Source organism: Arachis stenosperma, chromosome 9 (genome assembly GCF_014773155.1).
Source record: "Arachis stenosperma cultivar V10309 chromosome 9, arast.V10309.gnm1.PFL2, whole genome shotgun sequence".
In the NCBI taxonomy this organism is placed as follows: Eukaryota; Viridiplantae; Streptophyta; class Magnoliopsida; order Fabales; family Fabaceae; genus Arachis; species Arachis stenosperma.
Window position 1 is genome coordinate 103,856,643 of NC_080385.1, and position 12,025 is coordinate 103,868,667.

At 40.0% G+C, this 12,025-nt stretch overlaps 2 non-coding genes across 2 annotated transcripts; both read left to right on the top strand.

Moving 5' to 3' along the window:
• Positions 1-2,144: 2,144 nt before the first annotated feature.
• On the top strand, positions 2,145-2,252 carry LOC130952162 (small nucleolar RNA R71). The gene has a single exon (XR_009074343.1). It is a non-coding gene; the product is annotated as a small nucleolar RNA R71 (small nucleolar RNA).
• Positions 2,253-11,644: 9,392 nt separating this feature from the next.
• Positions 11,645-11,752, top strand: LOC130953654 (small nucleolar RNA R71). Its single transcript, XR_009075816.1, has one exon. It is a non-coding gene; the product is annotated as a small nucleolar RNA R71 (small nucleolar RNA).
• Positions 11,753-12,025: the final 273 nt, after the last annotated feature.

Here is a 12,025-nt window from a genome sequence, read left to right on the forward strand (position 1 = left end):
AGATCCTGAGGTGTCAAGGATAATTCATCCCTGCATCAAGTGGCGAGCAAAAATGCTCTTTATACCAATTTTGGCGTTAAACGCCGGGCTGGTGCCCATTTCTGGCGTTTAACGCCAACTTCTTGCCCCTTCCTGGCATTTAACGCCAGTCTGGTGCACCTTTCTGGCGTTAAATGCCCAGAATGGTGCCAGACTGGGCGTTAAACGCCCATTTGCTGCCCTTACTGGCGTTTAAACGCCAGCAAGTTTTTCCTCCAGGGTGTGCTGTTTTTCTTTCTATTTTTCATTCTATTTTTGCTTTTTCAATTGATTTTGTGACTTCCCATGATCATCAACCTATAGAAAACATAAAATAACAAGGGAAATTAGATAAATATAACATTGGGTTGCCTCCCAACAAGCGCTTCTTTAATGTCAGTAGCTTGACAGAGGGCTCTCATGGAGCCTCACAGATACTCAGAGCAATGTTGGAACCTCCCAACACCAAACTTAGAGTTTGAATGTGGGGGTTCAACACCAAACTTAGAAGTTGATTGTGGCCTTCCAACACCAAACTTAGAGTTTGACTGTGGGGGCTCTGTTTGACTCTGTTTTGAGAGAAGCTCTTCATGCTTCCTCTCCATGGTAACAGAGGGATATCCTTGAGCCTTAAACACAAAAGATTCTTCATTCACTTGAATGATCAATTCTCCTCTGTCCACATCAATCACAGCCTTTGCTGTGGCTAGGGAGGATCTGCCAAGGATGATGGATTCATGCATGCACTTTCTAGTCTCTAGGACTATGAAATCAGCAGGGATGTAATGGTCTTCAACTTTCACCAAAACATCCTCTACAAGTCCATAAGCTTGTTTTATGGAATTGTCTGCCATCTCTAGTGAGATTCTTGCAGCTTGTACCTCAAAGATCTCTAGCTTCTCCATTACAGAGAGAGGCATGAGGTTTATACTTGACCCTAGGTCACACAGAGCCTTCTCAAAGGTCATGGTGCCTATGGTACAAGGTATTAAGAATTTCTCAGGGTCCTGTCTCTTTTGAGGTAATCTCTGCCTAGAAAAGTCATCCAGTTCTTTGGTGAGCAACGGGGATTCATCCTCCCAAGTCTCATTACCAAATAACTTGTCATTTAGCTTCATGATTGCTCCAAGGTATTTAGCAACTTGCTCTTCAGTGACATCTTCATCCTCTTCAGAGGAAGAATATTTATCCGAGCTCATGAATGGCAGAAGAAAATTCAATGGAATCTCTATGGTCTCATTATGAGCCTCAGATTCCCATGGTTCCTCATTAGGGAACTCATTGGAGGCCAGTGGACGTCCATTGAGGTCCTCCTCAGTGGCGATCACTGCCTCTTCCTCCTCTCCAAGTTCGGCCATGTGGGTCATGTTAATGGCCTTGCATTCTCCTTTTGGATTCTCTTCTGTATTGCTTGGAAGAGTACTAGGAGGGAGTTCAGTAATTTTCTTGCTCAGCTGTCCCACTTGAGCCTCTAAATTCCTAATGGAGGACCTTGTTTCAGTCATGAAACTTTGAGTGATTTTTATTAGATCAGAGACCATGGTTGCTAAGTCAGAGTGGCTCTGCTTAGAATTCTCTGTCTGTTGCTGAGAAGATGATGGAAAAGGCTTGCCATTGCTAAACCTGTTTCTTCCACCATTATTGTTGTTGAAACCTTGTTGAGGTCTCTGTTGATCCTTCCATGAGAGATTTGGATGATTTCTCCATGAAGGATTATAGGTGTTTTCATAGGGTTCTCCCATGTAATTCACCTCTTCCGTTGAAGGGTTCTCAAGATCATAAGCTTCTTCTTCAGATGAAGAATCCTTAGTACTGCCTGGTGCAGCTTGCATTCCAGACAGACTTTGAGAAATCAAATTGACTTGCTGAGTCAATATTTTGTTCTGAGCCAATATGGCATTCAGAGTATCAATCTCAAGAACTCCTTTCTTCTTGTTCGTCCCATTGTTCACAGGATTCCTTTCAGAAGTGTACATGAATTGGTTATTTGCAACCATTTCAATGAGCTCTTGAGCTTCTGCAGGCGTCTTCTTCAGATGAAGAGATCCTCCAGCAGAGCTATCCAATGACATCTTGGACAGTTCAGACAGACCATCATAGAAGATACCTATGATGCTCCATTCAGAAAGCATATCAGAAGGACACTTTCTGATCAATTGTTTGTATCTTTCCCAAGCTTCATAGAGGGACTCACCTTCCTTCTGTCTGAAGGTTTGGACTTCCACTCTAAGCTTACTCAATTTTTGAGGTGGAAAGAACTTTGCCAAGAAGGCATTGACTAGCTTTTCCCAAGAGTTCAGGCTTTCTTTAGGTTGTGAGTCCAACCATATCCTAGCTCTGTCTCTTACAGCAAAAGGGAATAGCATAAGTCTGTAGACCTCAGGGTCAACCCCATTAGTCTTGACAGTATCACAGATTTACAAGAACTCAGCTAAAAAACTGATGAGGATCTTCCAATGGAAGTCCATGGAACTTGCAATTCTGTTGCATTAGAGAAACTAATTGAGGCTTAAGCTCAAAGTTGTTTGCTCCAATGGCAGGGATAGAGATGCTTCTCCCATAGAAGTCAGGAGTAGGTGCAGTAAAGTCACCCAACACCTTCCTTGCATTGTTGGCATTGTTGTTGTTTTCGGTTGCCATGGGTTCCTCTTCTTTGAAGAATTCTGTTAGGTCCTCTACAGAGAGTTGTGCTTTAGCTTCTCTTAGCTTTCGCTTCAAGGTCCTTTCAGGTTCAGGGTCAGCCTCAACAAGAATGCTTTTGTCTTTGCTCCTGCTCATATGAAAGAGAAGAGAACAAGAAAATATGGAATCCTTTATGTCACAGTATAGAGATTCCTTGAAGTGTCAGAGGAAAAGAAAAATAGAAGGAAAAGGTAGAAGAATTCGAACTTATAAAAAAAGATAGAGTTCGAATTGTGCATTGAGGATGAGTGTTAGTCCATAAATAGAAGGATGTGGGAAGAGGGGAAGAAATTTTCGAAAATTAAAGTAAAAGATTTTAAAAGAATTTTTGAAAATTGATTGATGATTTTCGAAAACTAAGAGTGGGAAAGAAATAAAGTGATTTTTGAAAAAGATTTTGAAATTAGAAATAAAAAAGATATGATTGAAAACTATTTTGAAAAAGATGTGATTAAGAAGATATGATTGAAAAGTTATGGTTTTAAAAAGATGTGATTGAGAAGATATGATTAGAAAAACAATTTAAAAAGATTTGATTTTGAAAATTAATGACTTGGCTAACAAGGAAAGATATGATTCAAACATTAAACCTTTCTCAACAGAAAAGGCAACATACTTGAAATGTTGAATCAAATCATTAATTGTTAGCAAGTATTTTTGAAAATGGAAAGAAATTGATTTTGAAAATATATGATTGAAAAGATATGATTTGAAAAAGATTTGATTTTGAAAAAAATTTTGAAAACTTAAAAAAAATTTGAATTAAAAACAAAATCTTCCCTCTTGTGCCATCCTGGCGTTAAACGCCCAGAATGGTATACATTCTGGCGTTTAACGCCCAAAATGCTACCCTTTTGGGCGTTAAATGCCAAGCCAGGCACCCTGGCTGGCGTTTAAACGCCAGTTTTCCTTCCTCACTGGGCGTTTTGAACGCCCAGCTTTTTCTGTGTAATTCCTCTGCTGTATGTTCTGAATCTTCAATTCTCTGTATTATTGACTTGAAAAGACACAAATTAAAAATTTTTTTGGATTTTCAATAATGAGGAATAATCAAAATGCAACTAAAATCAAATAAACAATGCATGCAAGACACCAAACTTAGAAGTTTGTATACTACTGACACTAACAAATTGAGAATGCATATGAGACACAACAAAACACTCAAGAAAAGAGAATTTAAAGATCAGAACAAGGAAATCATCAAGAACAACTTAAAGATCAATGAAGACACATGAATGAATTCGAAAAATGCAAGAAGAAAAGAAACATGCAATTGACACCAAACTTAAAATGAGACACTAGACTCAACAAGAAACATAAAATATTTTTGGTTTTTATGATTTTGTAATTTTTTTTGGATTTTTTTCGAAAATTGAGTGAAAAAGAAAATAAGGATATCAAAATTCTTAATGAGAATTCCAGGAATCATGCAATGTTAGTCTAAAGCTTTAGTCTAAAGAAATTAGACATGGCTAGCCAAGCTTCAGCAGGACATTGCATTCAAGAGCTAAATTGATGAGAATCAATCAGCTTTGGTGATGATGAAAACATCACCTTGAAACTCTAGAATTCTTTTTTAAAAATTCTGAAGAAAGATACCTAATCTAAGTAACAAGATGAACCGTTAGTTGTCCAAACTCAAACAATCCCCGGCAACGGCGCCAAAAACTTGTTGCACAAAATTGTGATCTCTACTTTTCACAACTCAAACAATCCCCGGTAATGGATCCAAAAACTTGGTGGTCAATACCATGGTCTAAACATAATTTCACAATTTCGCACAACTAACCAGCAAGTGCATTGGGTCGTCCAAGTAATAAACCTTACGCGAGTAAGGGTCGATCCCACGGAGATTGTTGGTATGAAGCAAGCTATGGTCATCTTGTAAATCTCAGTCAGGCTGATTCAAATAGTTATGGAGGATAAATGATAAATAAAACATAAAGTAAAGATATAGATACTTATGTATTTCATTGGTGAGAATTTCAGATAAGCGTATGGAGATGCTTTGTCCCTTCCGTCTCTCTGCTTTCCTACTGTCTTCATCCAATCCTTCTTACTCCTTTCCATGGCAAGCTGTATGTTGGGCATCACCATTTTCAGTGGCTACAGTCCCGTCCTCTCAGTGAAAATGTTCAACGCGCTCTGTCACAGCACGGCTAATCATCTGTTGGTTCTCAATCAGGTTGGAATAGAATCCATTGATTCTTTTGCGTCTGTCACTAACGCCCAGCCTTCAGGAGTTTGAAGCTCGTCACAGTCATTCAATCCTTGAATTCTACTCAGAATACCACAGACAAGGTTTAGACCTTCCGGATTCTCTTGAATACCGCCATCAATTCTAGCTTATACCACGAAGATTCCGATTAAGGGATCCAAGAGATATCTACTCAATCTAAGGTAGAACGGAGGTGGTTGTCAGGCACACGTTCATAGGTGAGAATGATGATGAGTGTCACGGATCATCACATTCATCAAGTTGAGGAACAAGTGATATCTTAGAACAAGAATAAGCTGAATTGAATAGAAAAACAATAGTAATTGCATTAATACTCGAGGTATAGCAGAGCTCCACACCTTAATCTATGGTGTATAGAAACTCCACCATTAAAAATACATAAGAACAAGGTCTAGGCATGGCCGTGAGGCCAGCCCCCAAATGATCTAAGAACTAGACATCCAAAGATGATCCTAAGATCTAAAGTGATCAAAAGATGAAAATACAATAGTGAAACGTCCTATTTGTAGAAAACTAGTAGCCTAGGGTTTACAAAGATGAGTAAATGACATAAAAATCCACTTCCGGGCCCACTTGGTGTGTGCTTGGGCTGAGCATTGAAGCTTCTATGTGTAGAGACTTTTCTTGGAGTTAAACACCAGCTTTGGTGCCAGTTTGGGCGTTTAACTCCCATTCTTGTGCTAGTTCCGGCGTTAAACGCCAGAATTCTTGAGCTGACTTGGAACGCCTGTTTGGGCCATCAAATCTCAAGCAAAGTATGAACTATTATACATTTCTGGAAAGCCCAGGATGTCTACTTTCCAACGCAGTTAAGAGCATGCCGATTGAGCTTCTGTAGCTCCAGAAAATCCACTTTGAGTGCAGGGAGGTCAGAATCCAACAGCATCCGCAGTCCTTTTCAGCCTCTGAATCAGATTTTTGCTCAGGTCCCTCAATTTCAGCCAGAAAATACCTGAAATCATAGAAAAACACACAAACTCATAGTAAAGTCCAGAAAAGTAAATTTTAACTAAAAACTAATAAAAACATAATAAAAACTAACTAAAACATAATAAAAACATACTAAAAACAATGCCAAAAAGCGTATAAATTATCTGCTCATCAATCCTCTCAGTGAAAATGGTCTGGCGACGGTTCTTGTATGGCTAATCAACTATCGAATTTCTCGTCTCGAATGGAAACACCAAGCACAGCTACCGCAGGGCTAATCATCTGTATGTTTTCACTTGTGTCGGAATAGGATCCATTGATCCTTTTGCATACTGTCACTGTGGCCAATATTCGCGAGTTTGAAGCTCCTCACAGTCATCCCTTCCCAGACCTACTCGGAATACCACAGACAAGGTTTAGACTTTTCGGATCTCAGGAATGCTATCTATTGATTCTAGCCTATACCACGAAGATCCTAATCACAAGGTCGGATGCTCTGTTGTCAGGAGAGACGATGCGAATCCATGGATCAGAGACCTAAGAGAGTATACTCTGGCTGGCGTCCAATGACTATGTTGAACATCATGTAGACCGCTTTGTGGTTGTCAGGCACGCGGATCTTGGCTAAGCGAGTACTGAAGATAGTGGGTGATTGTCACGGGTCACCCCTTCAGTCTGACTTAACTGAATTAAGAGCAAGCGTATATCTTTGAGAAGAAGTAGGCGTGAATTGAAGGAAAAACAATAGTACTTACATTAATTCATGAGGAACAGCAGAGCTCCTCACCTTAATCTATGAGGTGTAAAAACTCCACCGTTGAAAATACATAAGAACAAAAGATCTAGGCATGGCCGAATAGCCAGCCTCCTAAATGGCATAAGAATTCGAAAACAGGGGAAGAGAACCTGATCAAAGGATCGAAAAGTGGTCCCAAGATAAAATACAATAGTCAAAAAGTGCTATTTATACTAAACTAGTAACCTAGGTTTACAGAAAATGAGTAAATATTACAGAAATCCACTTCCGGGGCCCACTTGGTTTGTGTTTGGGCTGAGCTTTGAAGCTTTCACGTGAATAGGCCATCCTTGGAGTTAAACGCCAGCTTTGGTGCCAGTTTGGGCGTTTAACTCCAGTTCTGGTGCCAGTTCTGGCGTTTTACGCCAGAAAAGGGTCTCTAGATGGCGTTTGAATGCCAATTTGAGCCATCAAATAACGGGAAAAGTATAAACTATTATAAATTGATGGAAAGCCCAAGATGTCTACTTTCCAACGCAATTAAGAGTGCCCCAATTGGGCATCTTTAGCTCTAGAAAATCCACTTCGAGTGCAGGAAGATCAGAATCCAACAACATCTGCACTCCTGTCTCAGCCTCTGAATCAGATTTTTGCTCAGGTCCCTCAATTTCAGTCAGAAAATACCTGAAATCATAGAAAAACACACAAACTCATAGTAAAGTTCAAAAATGTGAATTTTGCATAAAAACTAATTAAAATTATACTAAAAAGTGACTAAAAAAAATACTAGAAACTACCTAAAAACAATGCCAAAAAGCATATAAATTATCCGCTCATCACAACACCAAACTTAAATTGTTACTTGTCCCCAAGCAACTGAAAACAAAATAGGATAAAAGGAACAGAATATACAATAAATCCCAAAATATCAATGAAGCTTAGTTCTATTTAGATGAGCGGGACTTGTAGCTTTTTGCTTCTCAACAGTTTTGGCATCTCACTTTATCCTTTGAAATTCAGAATGATTGGCATCTATAGGAACTCAGAATTAAGATAGTATTATTGATTCTCCTAGTTCAGTATGCTGATTCTTGAACATAGCTACTTATGAGTCTTGGCCGTGACCCTAAGCATCTTGTTTTCCAGTATTACCACCGGATACATAAATGCCACAGACACATAACTGGGTGAACCTTTTTAGATTGTGACTCAGCTTTACTAGAGTTCCCAGTTAGAGGTGTCCAGAGTTCTTAAACACACTCTTTTGCTTTGAATCACAACTTTAACCAGTCAGTCCCAAGCTTTTCACTTGGACCTTCATGACACAAGCACATGGTTAGGGACAGCTTGGTTTAGCCGCTTAGGCCTGGATTTTATTCATTTGGGCCCTCCTATCCACTAATGCTCAAAGCCTTGGATCCTCTTTACCCTTTCCTTTTGGTTTAAAGGGTTACTGGCTTTTTGCTCTTGCCTTTTGGTTTAAAGAGCTATTGGCTTTTTCTGCTTGCTTTTTCTCTTTCTTTCTTTTTTTTCGCCTATTTTTTTCGCAAGTTTTGTATTTTCACTGCTTTTTCTTGCTTCAAAAATCAATTTTATGATTTTTCAGATTATCAATAACATTTTTCTTTTTTCATTATTCTTTCAAGAGCCAACAATTTTAACATTCATAAACTTCACTATAAAAATATGCACTGTTCAAGCATTCATTCAGAAAACAAAAAGTATTGCCACCACATCAGAATAATTGACTAATTTCAAGATAGAAATTGAAATTCATGTACTTCTTGTTCTTTAGCAATTAGAAACACTTTTCATTTAAGAAAGGTGAAGGATTCATGGGACATTTATAGATTTAAGACATAGACACTAGACACTAATGATCATGTAATAAAGACACAAACATAGACAACACATCAAACATAGGAAACCGAAAAACAGAAAAATAAGAACAAGAAAATTAAAGAACGGGTCCACCTTAGTGATGGCGGCTAGTTCTTCCTCTTGAAGATCCTATGGAGTGCTTGAGCTCCTCAATGTCTCTTCCTTGCCTTTGTTGCTCCTCCCTCATGGCTCTTTGGTCCTCTCTAATTTCATGGAGGATAATGGAGTGCTCTTGGTGCTCCATCCTTAGTTGCTCCATATTGGAACTCAATTCTCCTAAAGAGTTGTTGAGTTGCTCCCAATAGTTGTGTGGAGGGAAATACATCCCTTGAGACATCTCAGGGGCTTCTTGATGAGGAACTTCCTCATGCTCTTGTTGAGGTCCATGAGTAGGCTCTCTTGTTTGCTCCATCCCTTGTTTTAGTGATGGGCTTGTGAGATGAATCTCTCCATCTCCCATGACTCAGAGGTGGAAGCAACTGCCTTTCCTTTCCTTTTTTTAGAGGTTTCTCCAGCCTTAGGTGCCATTAATAGTTATAGAAAAATAAAAAGTAGAGCTTTTTCCCACACCAAACTTAAAAGGTTTGCTCGTCCTCGAGCAAAAGAAGAAAGAAATGAGGAGAAGAAGAAGAAATGGAGGAGATGGAGGGGGTGAGTGGTTTCGGCTAAGGGGGTTAGGAAGTGTTGGTGATGTGTGAAAATGAAGGAGTGGAGAGGGGTATTTATAGGGTAGGGGAGAGGGGGAATCCGGGTGATAGGGGTTGGGTTTGGACGGGAAATGGTTTGAATTTGAGTGGGTGGGGGTAAGTGGGTTGTATGATGAGGAATAGTGGATAGATATGAGTGGTGAAGAGATTTTGGGGAAGATAGTAGGATTGGATAGGTGAATGGTGTTTGGGGAAGAGTGTTATGGAAAGGTGTGAAGAAGGGAGAGAGTGAGTTGAGGTAGGTGGAGATCCTGTGGGGTCTATAGATCCTGAGGTGTCAAGGAATTCTCATCCCTGCACCTTTCTGGCGTTTAAAAACCTCTGTGTGGCATTTTTGGCATTAAACGCCAGGCTGATGCCCATTTCTGGTGTTAAACGCCAGTCTGGCTGCCAGTTCTGGCGTTTAACGCCCATAATGCTGCCAGACTGGGCGTTAAACGCCCATTCTGCTACCCTTACAGACGTTTAACGCCAGCCAGACACCCTTTTGTGGCGTTAAACGCCAGTCTGTCTGCCATTTCTGGTGTTTAACGCCTAGAATGGTACCAGAATGGCGTTAAACGCCCACTTTGCTAGCCTTACTGGCATTTGAACGCCAGTATGCTCGTCCTCCAGGGTGTGCTATTTTTGATGTTATTTTTTATTCCTGTTTTAATTCTGCAGCTGTTTTTGTGACTTCATATGATCATCAACCTAAAGAAGACATAGACTAACACTAGAAAATAGAATGAAAAAGTAATTAATATAGATAAATAAGATTGGGTTGCCTCCCAATAAACGCTTCTTTAATGTCAATAGCTTGACAGGAAGCTCTTACAGAGCTTCACAGATGCTTAGAGCATGATTGTGGCCTCCCAACACCAAACTTAGAGTTTGAGTGTGGGGGCTCTGCTTGATTCTGTATTGAGAGAAGCTTTTCATGCTTCCTCTCCATGTCTACAGAGGAAGATCCTTGAGTCTTGAACACAAGATAGTCCTCATTCAGTTGTAGGACTAACTCTCCTCTGTCTATATCAATCACAGCCCTTGCTGTGGATAGGAAGGGTCTTTCAAGGATGATGGATTCATCCTCATCCTTCCCAGTGTCTAGAATTATGAAGTTAGTAGGGACGTAAAGGCCTTCAACCTTCACTAAGACATCCTTTACAAGTCCATAAGCCTGTTTCATTGATTTGTCTGCCATATCTAGTGAGATTTTTGTAGCTTGTACCTCAAAGATCCCTAGTTTCTCCATTACAGAGAGTGGCATGAGGTTGATACCTGACCCCAGGTCACATGGAGCCTTTTCAAAGGTTATGGTGCCTATGGTGCGAGGTATTAAGAACTTTCTGGGATCCGGTTTCTTTTGAGACAATGTCTGCTGAATCCATGTATTTAGTTTATTGATGAGCAATGGAGGTTCATCCTCCCAAGTCTCATTACCAAATAACTTGGCATTTAGCTTCATGATTGCTACTAGATACTGAGCAACTTGCTCTTCAACAGTGTCTTCGTCCTCTTCAGAGGAAGAATATTCATCAGAGCTCATAAATGACAATAGTAAGTTTAGTGGAATCTCTATGGTCTTTGTATGAGCCTCAGATTTCTTTGGTTCCTCAATAGGAAACTCCTTATTGGTCAGTGGACGTCCCCTGAGGTTTTCCTCACTGGGAATCACTGCTTTTTCACTCTCTCCAGGTTCGGCCATTTTGGTTATAGTTATGGCCTTGCACTCTCTTTTGGGATTCTCTTCTGTATTGCTTGGGAGAGTACTAGGAGGAGTTTCAGCAACTCTTTTACTCAGCTGACCCACTTGTGCCTCCAAACTTCTGATGGAGAACCTTGTTTCAGTCATAAAATTGAGATTGGCCTTAGATAGATCATAGACTATGTTTGCTAAGCCAGAGGGGCTCTACTCAGAATTCTCTGTCTGTTGCTGAGAAGATGATGGAAAAGGCTTGCTATTGCCAAACCTATTTCTCCCACCATTATTGTTGTTGAAGCCTTGTTGAGGCTTCTGTTGATCTTTCCATGAGAAATTTGGATGATTCCTCCATGAAGGATTATAGGTGTTTTCATAGGATTCTCCCATGTAATTCACCTCTTCCATTGCAGGATTCTCAAGGTCATAAGCTGCTCCTTCAGAGGAGGCTTCTTTAGCACTGCCGGATACAGCTTGCAATCCAGTCAGATTCTGAGAAATCATATTGACTTGCTGAGTCAATATTTTGTTCTGAGCTAATATGGCATTCAGAGTATCAATCTCAAGAACTCCTTTCTTCTGAGTCATCCCATTACTCACAGAATTTCTTTCAGAAGTGTACATGAACTGGTTATTTGCAACTATCTCAATGAGTTCTGAGCTTCTGTAGGGGTTTTCAGATGAAGAGATCCACTAGCAGAATGGTCCAATGACATCTTAGACAATTCAGACAGACCATCATAGAAGATGCATATAATGCTCCATTCTAGAAGCATGTCAGAAGGGCACCTTTTGGTTAATTGCTTGTATCTTTCCTAAGCTTCACAGAGGGATTCACCTTCCTTCTGTTTGAAGGTTTGGACTTCCACTCTAAGCTTGCTCATCTTTTGAGGTGGAAAGAATTTGGTCAAGAAAGCATTGACCAACTTGCCCCAAGAGTTCAGGCTTTCTCTAGGTTGTGAGTCCAACCATGTTCTAGCTCTGTCTCTTACAACAAAGGGGAAAAGCATAAGTCTGTAGACCTCGAAATCAACCCCATTAGTCTTAATAGTATCACAGATTTGCAAGAATTCAACTAAGAACTGATGAGGATCTTCCGATGGAAGTCCATGAAACTTGCAATTCTGCTACATTAGAGAAACTAATTGAGG